Source organism: Pan paniscus, chromosome 3, assembly GCF_029289425.2.
Source record: "Pan paniscus chromosome 3, NHGRI_mPanPan1-v2.0_pri, whole genome shotgun sequence".
Lineage (NCBI taxonomy): Eukaryota > Metazoa > Chordata > Mammalia > Primates > Hominidae > Pan > Pan paniscus.
This window is the reverse complement of record NC_073252.2, coordinates 14180417-14203652: the sequence shown is the minus strand read 5'-3', so window position 1 is coordinate 14203652 and position 23236 is coordinate 14180417. Positions and strand designations below refer to the sequence as shown.

The 23236-nt window shown below is 41.2% G+C and overlaps 1 long non-coding RNA gene across 1 annotated transcript in view; it reads right to left on the bottom strand.

The window, feature by feature from the left end:
* Positions 1–5872: 5872 nt before the first annotated feature.
* The window catches only part of LOC134730257 (uncharacterized), a 283053-nt gene continuing 265689 nt past the window's right edge, over positions 5873–23236 (bottom strand). The window contains exon 4 of the long non-coding RNA XR_010111921.1: positions 5873–7748. This is a non-coding gene — a long non-coding RNA (uncharacterized LOC134730257). The remainder of the gene's footprint in view (positions 7749–23236) is intronic.

Below are 23236 nucleotides of genomic sequence, written 5' to 3'. Positions count from 1 at the left end.
AAACAAAGAATATATAAGACACAATTTAACTTTATAAAAACAATGATCAGTATAATCAAGCATATATAATTATAATCTATCATATATAATGAAATATATAACTAATGATAACCAGAAATAACTACTTTTGTTTATGTCCTCCACTTTTTCTATGCATTTTAATGTGCTTGAAATAATGACCTCCATACTGCTTTTAAGTGTAAAGAACTGAGACATGTTCATAATTCCTAGATGAAAGATAAAATGGAGTGGCTTAATGACAGATAATATCTGCCAGTGGGTGGTTTATTTCTTTCCAAAAACTTGGGCTTTTTCTGATTTTGCTATAAATTTTAAAGATGGAGAAAATTATTATTAAAGTTCTGTGGCATTGAAAATGGTCATATGTCACTCTCTGCAGCTCCACTTTATAGAGAAGAAATGGATTGTTTTGCTATTAATTTTCTCAGTGGTGTTTTAAACATTTCAGTATTTTAGCAATCTCTATCAAGTACTTGAACAGAATAGTAGGAATTATTGTTTAAAATGGGCATCGATCATGGACACAATTTCTTTCTTTTTTTTTTAATTTCACTTTAAGTTCCAGGATACATGTGCAGAGCCTGCAGGTTTGTCACACAGGTAAACGTGTGCCATGGTGGTTTGCTGCACCTATCAACACATCACCTAGGCATTAAGCCCCACATGCATCAGCCATTTGTAATCATGGACACAATTTTCACATCAAAGGTGGAATAAAGGATTCTGGAAACACATTCCCCTGAAAGTTGGAGGAAGAGCAAAACCATTGAGGGTATCACATCAAGGCCAAGCTTTGCCCTTGGATACACAACTGCACCATGACTGAAATCCTGAGAGTGGAGTCCAATTTGAGTGAAGGCAGATCCACCAGGCTCTTCAGGCCCTACCTTTCCCATTCTTGGCCTCTTCATTTGTAATCAATTTTGGTAATGTAGAATATGTCCTTAGATACTTTCCCTTCTGCCACTTACCCCCAATCAGTAATCAGGAAATAAATTGTCTGAGTCTCAGTTTATCAGGGAATGACTTTTTCATACAAAAGATTACTTGGAGGAGAACAAAATTCTTGGTGCACAATATTGCTTTTCCACTTAAAAATTCCGCAGATGCAATTCTATTCAAAGACACTTTGGCATTCAGTGCTGCAGAAGGAAATCCCAAAGCCTTCCTGATTTCTGTTTCTTTGTAAACAACCAGTCTGAGGGTTTAGTTTTGTTTGTTTCATTTCATGCCTGCATGTATCCTTGCAGGATTCCTTTGTCTTTATATTTTGGTCAAACTTTTCACCAGAGTAATTTTACAACAAAAAACGTATTCTGTAAACAGCCTAGCAAAAACTGTTTACAAATAGTGTGCAAAGATAAGAGTATTCACAGTACCAGTTTTATAGTTGAGAAATAAAAAGGAAACATTTACTGAGTTGGATAAATTACAGTGCATCTATACAAAAAATCCCTTCAACAATTTCAAATATTAGCTAGAGCCTCATGTTCTAATAAGAAGAAACATCTACAATATATTGCTAAATGAAAAAAAAAAAAAGCTAGGTGCAGAAAGTTTACTGTGATAATCTTGTTGTTCAAAAAACTAATGAATATTTGTAGGAGCTGGTATATGCAGAGTGAAGATCTGAAAGGCTTTTCAGCAAACTACTAATACCCTTACCTCTGGAGAACAGAAAAGGAGAAGCAAAGAGAAGCTTTTGTTATTTACATTATACCCATCTGAGGTGTTTGAATATTTTATAATTTTTATAATTAAAAATAAAGAAAAATTACATGCAATTGCATATTGCAGTAATCTTTTTGGGGGTTTTTTGCTGTTTGTTTTACTAACATTACTTGTAACTTAAAGAACCAATTTTAACATTTATACATTGGTTTTTATAAGTAGGAATTTTTTTGAAAGTATTTTTTATTTGTGTTTTCTCTCTCAAGTAGAAAGACTTATAATTCTTAAGTTAAAGCTACTATCTCAGACTTTTTAAGCAAACACATGCTCTCTCATCGTTTTCATCTCTGTCCCATACTTTCTAGGAGAGCTCTAAAATTTGTCCCTTATAATACAATATGATTTTCCATAATCTCAATTAAATTTTCCACTGCTTGTTAATGCTAATGTAATTCTGCTGTTGCACTTTTTGGCTACCTATAAATTCTTCCTTATCTCATCCAGTTCTTTTTACATGACATTTTGTTCTTTCTTTGAAACATTTGTCCTATTTCCAACAGAAATCCAAAAGAGATGAGATGCAAGGTTTGTCCTTGAATCTCAGGACTCCAAATAATTTCCTTAAAACAAAAATCTATTTCCTTCAGCAGATGGGTGTCAAGGATTTGATCTTGCTGGGAGCTTTCACAATAATTTTGGATGACCAGTGCTCAATATTTCTCCACTGTGATTGCTGTCCTTGTTGAGGCTCATATTCTTCATGTTTTGTAGTTTTCTCATCCCCAAATAAAATAATATGTATCAAAGTCTAGCGTTTACCAGAAGACCTCAAGGATGAATGTTCCTTGACCCTACTTCCTTCTGGTCAAATCTTCTGTTTCAAGGTGTAACAGATATGGGAGGGTGGCAGAAAATGCTGGGTAGAGAAGGGTGGGGTCCCCAGTGAGGGCTCCACACAGGTAAACGTGTGCCATGGTGGTTCGCTGCACCTATCAACCCGTCACCTAGGCATTAAGCCCCACATGGATCAGCCATTTGTAATCATGGACACAATTTTCACATCAAAGGTGGAATAAAGGATTCTGGAAACACATTCCCCTGAAAGTTGGAGGAAGAGCAAAACCATTGAGGGTATCACATCAAGGCCAAGCTTTGCCCTTGGATACACAACTGCACCATGACTGAAATCCTGAGAGTGGAGTCCAATTTGAGTGAAGGGAGATCCACCAGGCTCTTCAGGCCCTGCCTTTCTCATTCTTGGCCTCTTCATTTGTAATCAATTTTGGTAATGTAGAATATGTCCTCAGATACTTTCCCTTCTCCCACTCGCCCCCAGTCAGTAATCGGGAAATAAATTGTCTGAGTCTCACGAACCTAGGTGAGGACAGGCACTCCTGTTTTCCGATCCAAATGTTGCATTTTCCAAGACCTCTCTGGCCCTCCATGCCCCCTATTCTGTGCCTATATAACCCCCAAGACCCTAGCAGGCATACACACAAGTGTGTGGATGTCAAGAGAAACACACAGGCAGAAGAACACACCAACAGACACTGGCAGGCCGTTGATGGTGGGATGACGTGGAATTTGGCTGAGGACAGTTGGAGGACAGCCCAGCCACAGAGCAGCCTGACCCAAGGGAAGACCACTTTCCCACTCCATCCCTCTCATGCTCCCCATCCATCTGCTGAGAGCTACTTCTACCACTCAATAAAACCTTGCACTCATTCTCCATGCCAACATGTGATCTGATTTTCCTGGTACACTATTGCAAGAACCCCGGGATACAGAAAGCCCTATGTCCCTGTGATAAGGCAGAGGGTCTGATTGAGCTGATTAACACAAGCCGCCTGCAGATATCTAAGCTGAAAGAGCACACTGTAACACACTGGGGCTTCCAGAGCTGTAAACACCCAACCCTAGACACTGCTGTGGGGTTGGAGTCCAGGATCCCCACGATCTGCCCATCTGCATACTCCCCCTAGAGGTTTGAGCTGCAGGCACCAAAGAAACGAGTCACTCCCCCATCACACACCCTGCTAGGGGGATAAGGGAACTTTTCCCATTTCATAACTCACCAGCTGAATGCCCACAGCTCCTAGATCAGCTCTACATTCCAGCAGGCTGTACTAACCGTGGCTCTGGTAGACTAAAATAGTATTCTGTGCAACTGCTTCCTGGACTTCTGATAAGACAGACAGTTAATGAGTGGAAATAACCATCACGCAATTATGCTATGCATCACTGCCACAAAAACCCTCCTGCTTCTGCCTTCCAACCCCTGCCCTGTGGTCTTGGGAGCAGGATCTTCTCTGAGGCTGGAAAATAAATAATGGAAGAGGAGAGGAACACAATTCTCCCTCTTATAAAATGGGGAAAATGCACACGACAAGGATGGCTAAAAGGGACCCTGATATGGTTTGACTATGTCCCCACCCAAATCTCATCTTGAATTGTAGCTCCATAGTTCCACATGTCATGGGAGGGACCCGGTGGGAGGTAATTGAATCATGGGGTCAGGTTTTTCCTATGCTGTTCTTGTGACAGTGAATAAGTGTCACGAGATCTGATGGTTTTATAAAGGGAGTTCCCCTGTACACACTCTTTTGCCTGGTGCCATGTAAGATGTCCCTTTGCTCTTCCTTCATTTTCCACCATGATTGTGAGGCTTCCCCAGCCATGTGAAACTGTGAGTCCATTAAACCTCTTTCCTTTATAAATTACCCAGTCGCGGGTATGTCATTATCAGCAGCATGAGAACAAACTAATACAGACCCAGACAGGAGGCACCATACTGGCTACACATGACTTTCTCAAACATGTTTGACACGGTTAGTACCACGTTTGAAATAAAATTAGGGCAATGTTAAAAAACAAATAAGAGCACACAAATGAAATCCAAATTTCTAGCTTCTTCTGAACTGTAAAAATATTTGGCAAGTCCATGTCTGCATTCTTAGAAGACAACAATTGGATGTGTCTTCATAGACCATGTGGCCTCTCAACCTCACCTCTGTGCCTCCCTGGTCAACCCACTCATTTTCATTACCTTAGGCATTTCCATTTTCAACACTTGGCATAAACTTGAGTTTTCCATTGTATTAGTTTCCTAGGGTTGCCCATAATACAACAAAAATATATCCTCTCATGATTCTGGAGGTCAGTCCAAAATAAAGTGCCAGCAGGGGCATGCTCTCTCTGAAGTCTCTATGACAGAATCCTTCCTTGCCTCTTTAAGCTTTTGTTGGCTCCTGGCATTCTTTGGCTTGTGGCCCCACCATTCCAGTTTCTGCCTCTTTCTTCATGTGGCCTGAAACGTATTCTGTCTGTGAGTCACTGTATGTGTCTTTCCGTCCCTTATAAAGATGCTTTCATTAGATTCAGGATCCAGCCTACCCAGTATGGTCTCATTTTAAACCTTAATCCATTGTATCTGCAGATAAAGTATTTACAAAAAAAAAAAAAAAGGCACATACTGAAGTTCTGGGTGGTCATCAATTTTCACCAGAGAATCCATTCAGGTATACACAATTGAGGGGACCCATCATCCAGGGGATCCCCATCCAGGAGATGCACAATGAAAATAATAGTCCTTCTTACCTCTTGCCTACAGAGCATTTCCTCAGTAACACACTCACACCCATAGAATGTTCTTTTCTTTTCAGTTTCATTGGCATTACTGTTGGCAAAAAGTCCTCCCAGATCCAGTCTTCAGGGGATTGTCAGTCCAAGTTTATGGTTGTGTTCTGAGTTTACATCTTCTTCTAAGCTTTTATAGGTATTTTACCTCACATTACAGAGAAGCTGTACCAGCGACTGTTAGCAGACACCATTTCAAACCAGCAGTCAGTGAATCAACTTTATAAGCTGCAATTAGAAAACAAGGATAGAGCTTTTATTCCCTCCAAGTAAAGTCCTCATTTCCTCCACATTCTCCCCACTCTAAACTCCTCTACCCAAAACTATCAATCACATTGGTGACTTTAGAGTGATATGGGAAGAAAGATGAGGTTGCCATGTGAGTTTAGAGCAAGAGACTAGATAAGATTGAGTGAAGCATTGTAATATAGCTGCTAAGATCTTTTAATTCTGAGTTCTGAAGCCTTCATTTGTTAATGTTGATTAAATAATGAAAATAACTCCAGGTTAAGAAAATGTTAGTAATCAGCACCACACAATAGCTATTCTCAATGATTTGCATATTTAATGAAAAAACGAATGACTGCATATTCATTATTGTATTATGGTTAATATACCATACCAAATGTGGAAGAATGAAAGTCTTTGAAAACAAGAAAAATGTTTTACTTCTAGGAAGACTGGAGAAAAAAATGAAAGACATAACAAATACCTTAAAATTTCCAGAGCTCAGCTGTGGAAACTGAGGTCTAGATGGGCAAAATTACTTTCCCTAAGTCATCCAACTAATTGGCAATAAAATTGGAACTCTAAACAGGAACTATAACCCTGCCTTCAAGATCACTGTTCTTGCTAGAAATAACACAGTTAAATTATTTTAAGCAAGTTGAGAACATAACATTTTCTATATTAATTCCATCTACTCATATATTACTTTGCAGTTTCCAAGTGCTTTGTTAACATTTTTACAAAAGACATTGTGTCATTTGATCCCCACAATGATTCTCCTGTATGTGAACAGAAGGTATTATGGTTCCATCCTATAGGTAAGGAAATGAAAGATCAAATTTTCCAATCTGAAACATTTATTCAGTGAACACCATTCACCTACTCTGCAATAAATTCCCAAAGGCAAAGATGGCTCAGAGCCCTAAGGGTTGTACAGTCTGAAGAAGGAGAAAGAATTGGCTTGGCAATACCATTGCAATAAAGGAGGGTCCAACGTCCTCAGAAAGTGAAGAAGAAGCAGGTAATGAAAGCTCAAAAGTTCGAGAAGGACTTTTTTAAAGTATGAGCTGATACTAAGGAGAAGACTTTTACCAGATGAAAAATTGAAGAAAAGATATTCAGCTAAAAATAGGACATTAGAGCAGGCAGAGGACAGAGGGGTACAACAGAGCACCACCTTTCAGCATGGCTTCTGGGCAGAGTGTGAGCTAGGAAGAGCCATAGAGATAAAAGATTAGGTTATGGAGGCCCTTCTATGCTAGGGTCAAGTGTTTGAACTTTATCCGCCAGGCAGGCAGGCTGGCGAAGGTTTTTAAACAAGAGAGTGACATGATCAAATTCGTGTTTCAGAGAAATGAGTCTGTATAAAGCATTGAAGTAATGTCTTTAAGTTCAAATACCTCCCAGTCTCAGGCAGGTAACAAAAAAGAAGGGTTTAAAACAATAGTAAGGAGGAGAGATTGTGATGAACTGGACAAAAATCCGATGCCTGAGCTAAAAAAAAACAAAAAACAAAAAAACCAAAACGGCAAGATTTACCCAGTTGTTGCTCAGTGTGGACCAGTGAGGTCAGATCATTCAATTTTTTAGCATAAACAGGAAATATGGATTTTTACGTAAAATCATCTGATTTTTCAATTTTTAAATCTTATTCCAAAGAGTGTTATGGACATTAAAAAAATAAGTAAAATGTATCTGTGGACTGTAAAACAAACCATCGTTTTGTCACTGGACCTGTATACAGTATAAGAGTCTGGAGGCAGGGCAACCAGTTAGGAATCTATTTCAAAACTATAAACCTAGAATAGTGCCAGTGAAGACAGAGAAGAAGGGAGATGACTGACAGTCAGAACACAGAGCTGAGAGGAGACCCACCAGATGGTAGATGAGCAACGTGACCAGATGTTTGGACTCTGGTCTGTGATTTATTCCTGGTGTCATTGTTGTGACTATGAATTAGGCTTTACATTTTTATTTTCAACATAGAAAGGGGAAGCAAAGAGTAGGTTCTGAAAAACCAGCTTCCAATGCCTTCCAAAAGTGGCTTCCTCTGAGCCCTCCAAGCCCAAACTGGTTCACAGCATTGCCAGTTGGCATCCAGAGCCAGGTTGAGAAGGAAGATGAGTGTTCTCTGTTTCTCTGCTTCAGTCTCTGACATGATCAGAGTCTTTGACATATTCAGTTAATGTTCTCTGCCATAAAAAAAAGAAATGGTTGGTCTCCTTTCCCTAACTATGCTGTCGCTTTGATTTAAGTACTTTTCACCTGTAAATGTCCTTGGTTACTCCTGAACCATATTCTCTCCTATAAAAGGCACTAAATTAAAGACTGCTTTGGCTCTGCGTTTTAGTGATTTTGAGAAGTGCTACAAGATTGCTCCTTCCTTCACAGAGCCAGTGAAGTTCACCTCAAATGTCACCTCCTTTCTGCAATTTGCTGTAAGACTTTATCCATTTCAGACCCAGCTCACGTGCCCTCTCTTTCATGAAGCCTTTTCTCACCACACCAGCAACCCCCTGTAATCCCAGACTGGGCCAGGGTGCCTTGACCGTGTACATCATCATTGTCTGTTACCATTTAACTCCTCTCCACTCCTGAAAACCTTATAGGCACACAGTAGTCACGGTGGTCTTCTTAAATAGAAGTCAGATCTATCACTGCCCACTTAAATTCCCCACTCTGTGGAGTCAGAATAAAATCTAAACTCCTCTAAATGATTTACAAAACCCTGGACTGTCTGGTCCTGCCTATGTCTTCTGCAACTCTTTTCCTTTTTTGATTACATTCAAATTATGCTGGATTTCTGAGGGACCCTCAGATACCACCACAGGGTCTTTGCATTTGCTGTTCCCTCCACTTACGAAGCTTCTGCATGGTTTTTCACGTAGCTGGATCTTTCTCATCCTCTGGTCTTAGGTTAAACATCATCTCCTCAGAGAGATCATCCATCCCTGATCATGTAAATCTCACTCTCCCAGGTTATCCTCTCTTGGCAACTGGATTACTTATTCCATACTTATGGCGGCTACAGGAAATGCTTTGCAGCCTTCCAAATGCCAAAGCGTAATTGTCCAAAGGCTTTTGCTGTTGCGCTTTGTAATCCACCCATTCACATGCTCCAAAGCCATACTTCCCATGAGATGCTACCACCCAATGGCTAAGTAGGGCAGGACAAAAAGGCAGCCTGTTCCTGGAAGATATGGGACTCCTTTGACGGGCAACTTTGGCTTGGGGACCCACAATCGTCTTCACTGAAACTTCCATTGACTGCACAGCTGTCGGAGACTTCTCCCACGCAACCTTCCTACTTTCCCTCCCTGCACCATGGAGTCAGACCAGCAATGAAGTCTGGTGGCTCCTCCAGGCTCCTTCAGCATCTTCCACATGTTCCCTCACCAACCTGTATCTTACTTCTGATCTCCCAGAACCCAAACTAGCACATTGGAACTTATCCAAATCTCTGTCTATTTTAATTTGTTTATTAGGTCCCCCAGTAAAATGCTACCTATTTGAAAGAAAGGCTCTTATTAGACTCGCTTGCTGCCAAGTCCACTGCACCTAGCACCATCCTGGCATAGAGTAGGTGCTCACCAATATTTGTCCAATTAAGTAATCTTCTTCTAGAACCTTGCGCATAGGTCTATTGCCACATGGACACATCATCCTGAAATTATCTATTCACCCTCTTCCATCTCTCACTAGACTTCGGAATTCCTTGAAAATATTCTACACATGGGGTTTGGTCCCAGCATATAGCCCAGAGCCTGAGGCACAGTAATAGCTCAATTAATGTTTGCTAAATGGACATTCCAATTGCTCGTTCTTCACTCACTTCCTCACACCCTAAACTCCCTACACACCCAGGCAACATAAGCTGTGTCCTTACCTGTCTTCCATAATGTAGTCTGCTTTACTCCAGGCAGTTCCTCCTCCTGTGTCCTATATCTCTATAACTGTCTTCACTATTCTCCCAGTTTTCCATTTTTATTCTCCATCACTAGCCTTCTATCTCCCCACAGAATTCCAGGCCATTCACTCACGAAGTCCTCTCTTCTCACCTCCTAAATAAGTGCTCATTTAATGCACTTTTAATTTTCTCCAATTCTACTGTCTCTACTCTGGTCTAAGCTCCCCTTGATTAATACAAAACATCCTCTTGATAGGTTCCTCTTCCTCTTTGTTTGCATCCTTCCTATATATTCCCCACCCAGCAGCCAGATCCCTTTCTAAAAGGCAAATCTGATCAGGTCTCACAGTGCTGAAAGCCCTTCAAGTCTCAATGGTCTATTGAGGAGGCCTTTCAGGGCTTGAACAAATCCACCCACTCCTGCTTCGTGCCCATCCTCACTGCACACACAGTTCCCTTATCTTCCAGTCAAACAGAGCAGTCTGCAATACACCAAATCTACTCTGTCTTTCTTGAAGAATTGTCTTCCCCTCGCTCACCCCCACCTTCATCATGCTAATTCCTGTTGATGTCATTTCTTCCAAGAAGTCTTCTGCAGACAGGCCCAGTCTGGATAAAGCGGTTTTTCTTTGAATTCCTATGGGAATCCAAACTACTTCCCTTATGGTACTTATTACACTGGTTTGTTTAGTGGTCTGGCCCCTAATGTGTGACCTTCATTTCTAAAACAAAGATTTGATAAGTCGCCACATTGCATCCAATGCTTTAAAAGTTTCCCTTTTTCAGACGTGAAGGACCTCTTCAAGGAGAACTATAAACCACTGCTCAATGAAATAAAAGAAGATACAAACAAATGGAAGAACATTCCATGCTCATGGGTAGGAAGAAACAATATCGTGAAAATGGCCATACTGCCCAAGGTAATTTATAGATTCAATGCCATCCCCATCAAGCTACCAATCACTTTCTTCACAGAATTGGAAAAAACTACTTTAAAGTTCATATGGAACCAAAAAAGAGCCCGCATCGCCAAGTCAATCCTAAGCCAAAAGAACAAAGCTGGAGGCATCACGCTACCTGACTTCAAACTATACTACAAGGCTACAGTGACCAAAACAGCATGGTACGGGTACCAAAACAGAGATATAGATCAATGGAACAGAACAGAGCCCTCAGAAATAACGCCACATATCTACAAGTAACTGATCTTTGACAAACCTGAGAAAAACAAGCAATGGGGAAAGGATTCCCTGTTTAATAAATGGTGCTGGGAAAACTGGCTAGCCATATGGAGAAAGCTGAAACTGGATCCCTTCCTTACACCTTATACAAAAATTAATTCAAGATGGATTAAAGACTTAAACATTAGACCTAAAACCATAAAAACCCTTGAATAAAACCTAGGCATTACCATTCAGGACATAGGCATGGGCAAGGACTTCATGTCTAAAACACCAAAAGCAATGGCAACAAAAGACAAAATTAACAAATGGGATCTAATTAAACTAAAGAGCTTCTGCACAGCAAAAGAAACTACCATCAGAGTGAACAGGCAACCTACAAAATGGGAGAAAATTTTCGCAACCTACTCATCTGACAAAGAGCTAATATCCAGAATCTACAATGAACTCAAACAAATTTACAAGAAAAAAACAAACAACCCCATCAAAAAGTGGGCAAAGGACATGAACAGACACTTCTCAAAAGAAGACATTTATGCAGCCAAAAAAACACATGAAAAAATGCTCACCATCACTGGCCATCAGAGAAATGCAAATCAAAACCACGATGAGATACCATCTCACACTAGTTAGAATGGCAATCATTAAAAAGTCAGGAAACAACAGTTGCTGGAGAGGATGTGGAGAAATAGGAACACTTTTACACTGTTGGTGGGACTGTAAACTAGTTCAACCCTTGTGGAAGTCAGTGTGGCGATTCCTCAGGGATCTAGAACTAGAAATACCATTTGACTCAGCCATCCCATTACTGGGTATATACCCAAAGGACTATAAATCGTGCTGCTATAAAGACACATGCACAAGTATGTTTATTGCGGCACTATTCACAATAGCAAAGACTTGGAACCAACCCAAATGTCCAACAATGATAGACTGGATTAAGAAAATGTGGCACATATACACCATGGAATACTATGCAGCCATAAAAAAGGATGAGTTCATGTCCTTTGTAGGGACATGGATGAAACTGGAAATCATCATTCTTAGTAAACTATCGCAAGGACAAAAAACCAAACACCGCATGTTCTCACTCATAGGTGGGAATTGGACAATGAGAACACATGGACACAGGAAAGGGAACATCACACTCTGGGGACTGTTGTGGGGTGGTGGGAGGGGGGAGGGATAGCATTAGGAGATATACCTAATGCTAAATGACGAGTTAATGTGTGCAGTACACCAGCATGGCACATGTATACATATGTAACTAACCTGTACATTGTGCACATGTACCCTAAAACTTAAAGTATAATAATAATAATAATAATGATAATAAAATAAATAAAATTCACCAATGAAAAAAAATAAATAAAAGATAAAAATTTCCCTTTTTCCTGCAAATATGGGTGCTCCCAGCCACCTTGCAAGCTTAATCCTTCCACACCTGCAAGATCTTACCACTCCCAACTGTAAGCAGAGCCTCACCCATGTGCTGCCTCAACTACCTCTCCTGCTCTTCCTTCTGGTCAACTCATCTCCATCCTTAACTACCCATCTCTCTTCCATGAAGTCTTCAGCTCTCTTTCTCTCTTCTATTTAGAATTGATTACCTCTTCTTCCCCTATGGCCCCATGTTATCTGTTCACATTTCCATCATTTACTTCATCATGTTTTTTGGTGTATAATTCTCTGTCTGCCACTGGTCTATAAACTTTTCAAGGTTAGAGACAAGGTCTCATTCGGCTTTTTTTTTTTTATCAGTGCCTGCTATACACAGGGAAGGTGTTCAGTACATATTCATTGAATCAACAAATGAGTAAACAACTCCATCCATTCTTCAGGGCTCCGCAATTTTTACCTCTCCAATTATTCTCCCTTTTGTGAACTACAATAGATCAGATTGCCTTATTTTCCGAGCTCTATACAGACAGCACTATAAAATCTTGCTTATTAGGTTCTAAACATCTAAAGAGCAGGAATAAAACCTTACAGCCTCTCTGTCTCTACCGCCATGCCTTGCACAATATTCTTTTGCTGATTGATTGTTACTGCTCAATCTACTATTCACTTTTGATTTCTTTAAAAAAGAAAACCTTCTCAGAAATCAAACAACTAAAATCACAAAATGTCCTTTTCTAAAAATAACACATTCCCAAAACACTTGAGGCAGAGCTGTGCTTTTTCTCCTCTCCCATTAATGAGAGAAAGATGCTGCTTCCTCCGTTTTCATTTTGTCTGCGTCATGTCTGTGTTGCCTGGAGATTTGTAGCTGTTGTTTCAAGAAAGATCAAGTGACAACGGGAGATAGACGGTCTTCTTGATTAAAAAGTGGCACTCAGATACATCAGCTTCCTCCAAATTCAAGAAGGAGAAGCTTGTTTCACAGCTAGTGCCTGCTTCAGGGGCACGCCTCCCTGGGGTCAGCTGAGGCTTGCTGTCCACTTTCCAGGTCTGCCCAAGCAAGACCTATACTGTAATAACATGTAAAATAAAATTTAAGCCTCAAGAGAGGGGTTAGAAATTGCCACTGATTGACTCAGGACCATCCTTTGAGAGACAATGAAAAAACTGGCATAGCATGGTTAGACAAACCTGCATTCTGAAAAGTCCTAGTCCTGAAAGTGACTAACTGTGTGACCTGGGAAAGTTCCTTAGCCTCTCTAAGCTTCAATGTCATCACTTGGAGAACAGAGCTGATGAAAACACACCTGATGGAGTTGCTGATGCCATGGGATGAGATGATACAAAGTGTTTGGCATCACCTCTCACTTGGCATTTATTAATGGTCATCATTATCATGAAGTAGCCAGAACCCTGCCTATTGTAACAGCTATCAGTTGTTGAATACTCACTCTGTGCTGTGTACTAGGCTTATTTTTTCTATGTCAGTTTTCTTACTTATACATCTTATAACAGCTCTTCAACCAGATAGTATCCTAGCTGGTGACTCTGAGAACAACTGGCTGCATTCCCTGTCCCTGTGCTCAGCCTATGCATGGGAAATATTTGGGACTTGGTAAATACATTTTGGAATGATGTTGAATGAGTTCACAATTGACATAGTTGTCTAGGGCCTGCCAAACCATGGACCGCTTCCCCTATCTAGCATAGAGTGTACTTGTTATGCTTAGAATTATGTCCCCTAAAGAGTTATGTTTGACCGTTAACTCCCAGTACCTGTGAATGTGACCTTATTTGGAAATAGGGTTTTTGTAGATGTAATAAAGGTAAGAGGACATCATACTGGATTAGGGGCTACCCCTAATCTTATAAGAACCATAGCAGGTGTTCTCATAAGAAGGTGAACATTTAGACACAAATGAACAGAGGCACACGGAGAGAACTCCACATGGTGATGGAGGCAGAGACTGAAGTAGCACGTGCAGGAGCCAGGAGATGCCAAGGATAGGTGGCAACCACCAGAAGCCAGAAGGGAGGCATGGAGGGACCCTTCTTTAGAGTTTCTGGAGGAGCATGATCCTGCTGATACTTTGATTTCGGGCTTCTGGCCTTCATAACTGTAACAGAGTACATTTCTGTTTTTTTAATCACTCAGTTTATGACAATTTGTTAAGGAAGCTCTCGAAAATGAATACAGCACTTTATTCCTTTCTCGGCACAGCAAAATGAAATTTCAGGGCACCCACAGAGAGGTTTTAACACCCCTTATTCTCTTTCAAAAGAGCTGAAAAAGCACCCAGTTACTATTTATACTACTCCCAGTTCTCTGTCTGAAGATGAGACTTTTCAGTCATGCCAACAGTTCTGGGTTTCAGAATTTAAGGGCACACCATGGAGGGATTGCTGGTGAGTTTAGCTAAAGCTCTGCAGCCCCACAGGGTTTCTGTTCCAAGTAATAGAAGAGAGAAAAGAGAGGCAGAAATTATGAGTACACCTCAATTCCCTCATGTACAACACTAAGCAGCAGCTTTCTCCCTAAATGTTTCTGTAAAAATATATATTTTAAAACATCATCAGTTAATCTCACGTGCTACCCAGGAGAAGGGAAAATCATGACGTGTAAGTGTTGGAGAGTTTCAACACCTCTCCTTCCCACCAAAAAGGGGACTGTTCTCAGGGGCTTGCCTTCTGAGGGCCCTGTCCCCCTAGACTAGAAGCCTCATGATAGAGGAACAGCCCCTTTTTGTCCTTAAAAAGATCTGGGGATGGGAAGGTTGGAGACAGAAAGGGTCCTCCCAGGATCTGAAAACCTAAAGATTGTCTGCTCCTTTCTCTTTCTACCAAAGTCTTTGAAGACACAGAGAGAAGCTTTCCCTGACTTTCCCATCAGATAATATTCATTGAGGGTTAAATCCTCCAAAAAAGCCCATTCATACAATGACCAGGTTTTAATCATGCCAGATGTGCTGCTCAAAACCACAAGCTTAAAAATGCTTTCAGTTTAACGGGACAGAATAAAATGAACAGAGTATTTTTCAAACCTGCCTAGTTCCAGGACAATTGCTGCCAATCAGCCTCACTCCTTGCAATCTCTTCGGACCCAGCATTGACCTTGGGTCTCTGAGTAACTATTTGCTGACTCTCTACACAGCCTGGTATGTATGTTTTCTTCCCAACAGGGCTACTTGAAAGCCCCCATTTGGCCCAAGTCCAAGTCCCCAAATTCCCTCTGATTAGCTCTTGGCCTTCACCCTACTAAGCATGAGATCTGCTGAGTAGAATGGCTGCTGTACCCATCCTGACTCTGGCAATGGGAGCTTCTGATTTTGCTGAAGAGAGGGAGAGGGTCTCAAGAGAGCAGTTTGGTTCTCCCAAGCTTCAACTTGGATGAAGTCTTCAAGCAATAGTCTTCAAGGAACTGCTCAGAAACAAAGTTCTCTTTCATTGCATCATTTAGATTTTAAGGATAATATGAGCCTCTAAGAGAATTGACTGGGCCAGACTCTAGAGAAATGTTTACATTATCTTGGCTAAACTGTTGGTGATGGTTAGAAGAAGAGGGAATCAATAAATGAAAAGAGAGAAAAAAGGGGAAAATGACTGGATCTATAGGAGCAGCAGCTATTGCAAATCAGATTTGGAAAAGAGCAAGGAACTACATTTCTATCTTGGAAAAGGGACACTCAGATATCAGTAAGCAATCAGGTCGTGGCCAGTTCAAATATTCTGAAGTGTTCTGATAAGAATTTAATAAGGACCACCTCACACATGCACATGCATGCACACACACACACACACACACACACACAAACATACCTTTCCCTAACTGAAGCATGCAGTTAGGGAATCTCTGGAGTCCAGAAGATGAGTCAGCCTAAATGACTCAGCAAGGAGGAACCAGCACTGAGGTTGTCGGTGGAAACACAGCTGGAGCAAATGCAGATGGGACTGTGAAGACATTGTGTGAGGGCGAGTGAGGATGTGGCTGGAGTTCCTTAGTAGTGACCATCATCCTGTTACTATAACAATAACATCAACTTCCCAGGAGGAGCCTGAGGCAGGTCGTTTCTGAGCCCAAGTAAGTTCATCTCCCAAATGGGTTGATAATGGCAACTTTCCTGCCTATTGACGGGACTCTTGGAAAGATTGTATGAGACAATGGTTGCTAAGGAACTTAGAAAAGTACCAATTTCAAACATGTGGAAAGGATTATAGCATTCTCATGACAAGTTCTCCACCACCTACTGAAGGCACAATGCCTGCTTATGGGAAGAAATGGGGCATCAAAAATTTGAGGTGTGGGCTGGGTGAATCAAGGTACTTGCAGAGTGAATCACTGCAAGCTCAGGTGACTTCGTTATGCAATGTTAGGTGAAAATGTATTTGGTGAAATCGGGTGGAATTTCCCTCGAACCTTGGGATTGTAAGCCAGAAGAGCACCCTGTGAAAGCTGAGTCACAGCGGGGTGAGTTAAAGAGCCCTCAAAGAAGAAATCAGAAGAATTGGATCTCATCCCCAGCATGGCAAAGCCTGTGCCTGTGCCATCAGCTCTCTCTGCTTCTGTTTGCTCACTTGTAAAATAAAAGTGTTATCTCATAATCTTTTCTGCCAGTAATACTTTTTGAGTGTGTGTGTGCACACATGTATGTGTGCAAGGCCCTGCTTTATGCTGATGCAATGCTTTGAAAAACATCAGCTTCTCTTCTACAACATACACTCTGACATCCACTCAGCTCCCCAATCTCTGCAGCTCCAAAGTGTACTCAAAGAGTCAAGAAGTACAGAGATATCATCCTGATTTGCCAAGTCTGGGCAGGGCACCCCTTCCCCCAGACTCCACCTTTATGGGCTATATAAACTTGGGCAAGTTACTCTCTCTGGGCCTCATGTACTTTATTTGTAAAACAAAGATAGTAACTGTACCTAACTACAGACTTGGAATGAGAGTCCAATAAGATACTTCACCCAAATCATTTAGCACAATGCGTGAGTCTTTAAAAAGACTAAAACAACATTCTCCCAGCAATAAATATTATCACAATGCTTATTATCAATCCTGCTATTACTGTCATAGTATTGTATATTCCTGTATCAAGATATATCCCTCCAAATTTCAGCTGTGTGTTTACTTAAATGGAGAAATCCATGAAGGCAAGGATTGGGCCTGTCCCATTCTTCACTTTATCCTCCGTCCTCTGCTGAATACGTGGCTGGTGGCAGGTGCTCAATATTTGTCCTGTTAGATGAATGAAGGGTGTGAAGTAGAGGTTCTCAACCCTGGCTGCACATCAGAGTCGCCTGGATACATTTTAAAATCCTGATGTCCACCCCCCTCTCCAGAAATTCTAATTTAATTGATAAAGATTAGAACCCTGGCATTAACAGTTTTTAAAGGGTCCCCAGAGTCTCTAGTTGACAGGAGGAGGTGAAGCTCACTTGTATAGAGTCTCAAAGATTAGTAACGCCATTGATTTCCAAACTTTTCCTTTTATAATAAAACCATTTTTTTTCCACAACAAAGTCTTAGATTGAAATCTACTTCATAAAAGAGAATGATGCAGCATCCTCTGGTAGAAGTGCTGGAGGTGGGCCCTGGGGCCCTCCATCCAATTGTGTGGGTCCAAGGTGGTCCACAAAGCCCACAAGCCCCTGGAGACACAGCTTCCTAGGATTCGAACTGTCCTCTTCTGAGCTCTAAGCGGTATCTTCTCACTGCACTGCACTGCCAGCCTTGCTGACTCCTCACGTAACATGATGCTATCCTCACCCTGAAACTTGGACTAAGACATACCGCAACTGTTTTCCTTTTACAGCCAAATTCAGACACTCAGCTCCCAGTGAAAATCATTCCCAGGCCTTGCGGATTGAGGAGAGAAAAAAACCGCCTAAAATATATAAATAATTCAAGGCTGAGTTTATTCATGATGCTATGTTTTCTCCAGGCAGCAGTTTGTATAATCTCTCTTACACTGCCAGTTGGGCAGCCTCCGTAGCATTTATTACTGCAGACAACCCGTTAGAAGCTGTTTTGATTTACACATCTACATTCTATTACAGAGGTAAGTTTAACAGCACACTGCAGTTTCTGATGCTGACAATGTAGGAGGGGAAAGAAAAAGAAAAAAAAAGACAGTGGAGAAAAGAATACGAAATTATTTCTGCCATTCCAGAGGACAGCAAGAAAAATGGGCCTGATATTTTAATGACATATTTAATTAGTTATCTGGAACACAGACACACACATACTACACTCACATACAACAACATATGTTTATTGCATCATTATGTCTTCATAAGAGAGCAAATGTTTATTGAACATCTACTAAGTGCCAACTTACTCTATTAGGTCAGAAGGATATATTGGTGAATAAACAAGACAGTTGTTTGTCTCCTTTGTTATTATTGTTTGCTACCACCAAACAATGTTTCCCCAACAGTGCTTAGCCCGGCGTTGATACATGATAGATACTCGATGCCTGTTGAGTGAATGAGTGAATTCAAAATGATAAATAAAATGAAGTTATATTGCAACTGTTCAGTTATCTGTCTTCATGGCAATGCTATATAAGATGAACCACACAAAACCTCATGCAACAATAAGCCTTTATTGTTCATGCATCGAGGATGTTAAAGCTGGTTGGCTCTGCTCATCTGTGCTCATCACCCAAATAGCTCAGAAATGGCTCACAGTCCACTGATCAGTTCAGGCTTCTGCTGGGTCCAGTGGGATGACTCAGCTCTGCTCCATGTGTTTCTCATCCTTCAGCAAGCTACAGCCCAGCATGTTCTTATGGCCAGGATGGAGAGACAGAGAGTAAGTGTAATAGAAACACATGGGCCTCTTGAAGTCTAGACTTGGAACTAGGAAACCACGACTTCTGATACACTTGATGAAATAAGTCACAGAGCCAGCCCAGATTCAAGACATGGGTAAAAGAGTCCATCTTTAGCATGAAGATCTGCAAAGTCACATAGCAGAGACAAGGCTAAAGAAATTAAGAATTGAAACCACCTTTGCAATCTGCCACAGGAGCCCAGCAAATTAGACAAAAGGCAGTAATGAAAACCCATTTCTCAAATGAAATCTATTGCCTTTTCCAGTATCCAAGTGTATCCCCACCCAGCCCCTGAACAAGGCTCTTTGGTGAGTTTAGGGAAGATGCAGATATCTCTCTGGAATAGTTCATTGTGTCCTGAATGTCCTCCCCTCTTTGACCCTAGGTCTTCACCCAGACCCTACCTGGGGTTGACACCTGACTGTGATCCATTGTCCTTGCTTGCCCTAGTTCTTCCTGCTCCATTTTAACCCATCACGTTAGGAGACAGAATGTGTTTATAGTACAATGATGAGACAGTATCGTAGCTACCATATATTGGGAGCTTACCATGTGTCAGGGCCTGTGCTGAAGAACTTTGCTTACATTATCTCATTTAATTCTTATAATGACTCTATGAGTTAGTTATAATTATCCCTCCTTTACTGCTGAAAAAGAATATTCACAATACTGAAAGAGATTAAGTAACTTGTCCAAGGTTTCACAGCTAGTTATTAATCAAGCCAGGTTTCAGCCCTAATTTATCTGAATGCAAAGTCCATGTTCTTAATCACTATGCTATGCTCCCCCTTCCTTAAACTGGTAGTTCTACTTCACTAAACCATTATGCTCACATTGGTAAAGAATTACTTCCTTAAAGCAAAGAGATCATGATATTCTGCCCGGTCCCCTCCTATGAGACACTGGAAAAAAAGGGTTGAAGTTCCCACAACAATTTGAATTATTTTCCCCTAGAGAGAAGAGGTTGGAGGGTGGGAAGGGCAGGTCATTAAGTTTTCAGTCTTGTGTAATTTCTACCAGTTTCCACCAGAATATCCCAGGCTTGTTAGAGTTAGTACCAATGAGATCATAGATTCCATCAGGAGGAAGAGGGATTATACAAAGAGTTAGTGGTGCTTATTGGTATAACATGCACTAGGTTAAATCCAACTGGCCCAAAAAGAAATGGAATATATGATCTCATTTGCATATTATCTGTCTTTGCATAATCCCAGGTCAGGAAGGAGGCTGGTTCTGGATGAAAGAGAAGCATAAGAATTCCATCCACACTATTGCAAAAGCTTCAAGTTCCTACAGCAGCACCTTAATGTGGACCAATGGGAGAATGTAACGCAGTGGAATAAATGGAAGCTTATTCCAAAGCCAAGCCATAGAAGAGCACCAAATTTCCCACAGATTGTCTGTTCAATCCCCAGCATCGACAGAGTAATGTCCAGCCTCCCTCCTCACCTCCACTTGATATTTACACCCAATGAACAATGGTCAAATGGAAATCTACTGCTTAGTTTATAGGTTTTCGGGCTTGTGACACTTCCACTGTAGATCCCTAATCAAAGTTGGATTCAAGAGCATGGCTTAGCTTTAAAGCCCTGCGAGGAGCAAGCTTAGGCATGCTGGAGAAGAAAGACACATAACTAGGCAACAGCACAACTTGGTTCACTGAGCCAGAAGACTGTACAGGTGAGAATGAAAAACCTGCTTCACCCCACTCAAGAGGGAGTTCAGTGGGCACTGACTTACACTGAGGTTGGATGGAATCCTCAGTATGAAATGTTTACTAAGTCGGCAAAAAAGATGAAAGAGAGCCGATTGTGTTCAAGCACAAGAAGAAGTGGAGATTAGAATCCTGCTTTTAAAGTACAGTGAAGGCTGGGCACGGTGGCTCATGCCTGTAATCCCAGCACTTTGGGGGGCCAAGGTGGATGGATCACCAGAGGTCGGGAGTTCGAGACCAGCCTGACCAACATGGAGAAACCCCATCTCTACTAAAATTACAAAAATTAGCCAGGCTTGATGGCACATGCCTGTAATCACAGCCGCTTGGGAGGCTGAGGCAGGAGAATTCCTTGAACCCGAGGAGGCAGAGGTTGTGGTAAGCCAAGATCATGCCATTGCACTCCAGCCTGGGCAACAAGAGTGAAACTCTGTCTCAAAAAAAAAAAATTAAAATTAAAAAATAAAGTGCAGCGAACTCACTCATTAATAAACATGTCCCAGAAAGTGCTAAGTCTGGATCAATCTGACTGGCAATCCCTCCCTCCTTGAGACAGAGTGAACGAGGGTGTAGGAAGAGGAACATACTCTTCGTCCTCAGCATCCCTCCCATGAAGAGGATGGGCAGAAGTCACCTAAACCTTGAAAAGATGCTATACTATGAAGAAATGGACATCAGCATGGCATCTCTCAGCAAAGCCAAGGGAAGGGTTGCTAATCCTGAAGACTACAAAAAAACCAGCCAGATGTATGAGAAAGCAGAGAGGAACAAGCTAATAGGATTGAGGGGCAGCCTATTCATTGTAGCTTTTGCCTCCTGGGAAGACAACCTGTCTTTCAGGCACAGCTGTAAAGTGTGGGGGCAAAGTTGGGTCCATGAGAGAATTCAGAGGCATAGCTAGAGGAGCAGATGCCAGAGGGGTCTGCAGATGAGGCAGTGGCTGAGGTGTGAGCCAAATGGGAGGCAAAGGACCAGAAAGAGGAGGGAAGAGATCACCAGAGAGGACAAAAGGGAGGTGGTGGGGACTCACTCGACATAGGACATCTTCCCTTGCAGGTGGATTTCTACCTCCCCTGGAGGGCTCAGGCCAGGGTAGAATGGACAGTGTCCAAAGGATGCTTAATGAACTCCTCATTTTGATTTCTTTGTTCTATGAAGGCATGTGCAACTGCATTAGTATGCTCAGCAAAAGGCCTCCTTTTGTTGTGGCAGGTGCTGCAGGAATTCAGAACAGCTGATGTTTCATAAAATCATGAGCCTGCAGAGAGCCCTGGGAGGTCAGAAAACCCAAGCCCCTGCCTCTCACATCTGTTCTATCAGTGGAATGGTGCTGCAGTTTTAAAACCATGTTTATTGTACTTCATCTTCTTATTTTAAGAGAGATACACTGGGTGCACTTTTGTTGGAGAAAAGGTGAAGCAAGCAGTAAAGCACAGAGAAGATGGGAAAAACAGTTTCTAATCTTACAGCCCAATGGCAGCCACTGTTAATATTTCAGCAAAGCCCCTGCTACACTTTCTCACACCCATGGGGTATGGGTGTGGTATGTGTGTGTGTGTGTATTGTAAGTATGTAAAAAGAAAGTGGGAATTTTTCTGTTATTCCAGAATTAACAAATGAAACTGTGAACAAAGAGGCATTAAGTGCTACACATTCTAAATAAAGCCAAACACCTTCCTTGAGTCTTTCCATGAGGTATATAATCCAGCAATCCTACTTCTGCATATGTATCCAAAGAAATCGAAAAAGTATCTTGAAAAGATACCTGTACTCCCATGTTCATTGCAGCATTATTCATAATAGCTGAGATATGGAAACTCTATGTCCACTGAGGGATGAATGGATAAAGAAATTGTGGTATATACATGCAATGGAATATTTCTCAGTCTTAACAAAGAAGGAAATCCTGCCATCTGTGACAACACATATGGAACTGTAGGAGATTATGCTAAGTGATATAAGTCAGGCATAGGAAGACAAATAATGCATTACCTCACTTAAACATGAAATTTAAAATAGCCAAACTCATAGAAGCAGAGAGTAGGATGATGTTGCCAGGGGCTGGTGCAGGGGCAGGCAGGAATGGGGAGACATCTGTCAAAGGGACAAAGTTTTGTTATTTAGGATAAATAAGTTCTGGATATCTAATGTAAAGCATAGTACCTATAGCTAAAAATACAATATTATATTTTTTAATTTGCTAAGAGTGTAGGCTTACTTTAAGTGTTCTACCACCAAAAAAATAATTATTATTATACTAAAAATAACTAAAAGAAACTTTGAGAGGTGATGGATATGTCAGTCTTTTACCTTGGTGGTGGTGATGGTTTCACAGCTGTATATGTATCCTCGAACTCGTCAAGTTATAAACATTAAATATGTACAGCCTTTTACATGTCAATCATACCTCAATAAAGTGGTTTTTAAAAAGAGGTGGCTGAACCTCACTGCTACCTGCAGCCATAATTCAGCAACACCACCAACCACCACCTTACATTCTGTAAAAGTAGACTGGAGAAAGGGGCCATCTATGATTGCTGGGTGGAAATGCTGGTCTAGAGCACATCTGAGAGCTAAACAGAGGGTCTTCCTAAATAATAATTCATAAAGATTGGGAACACTTTCAAGAAGGGAATGCTGA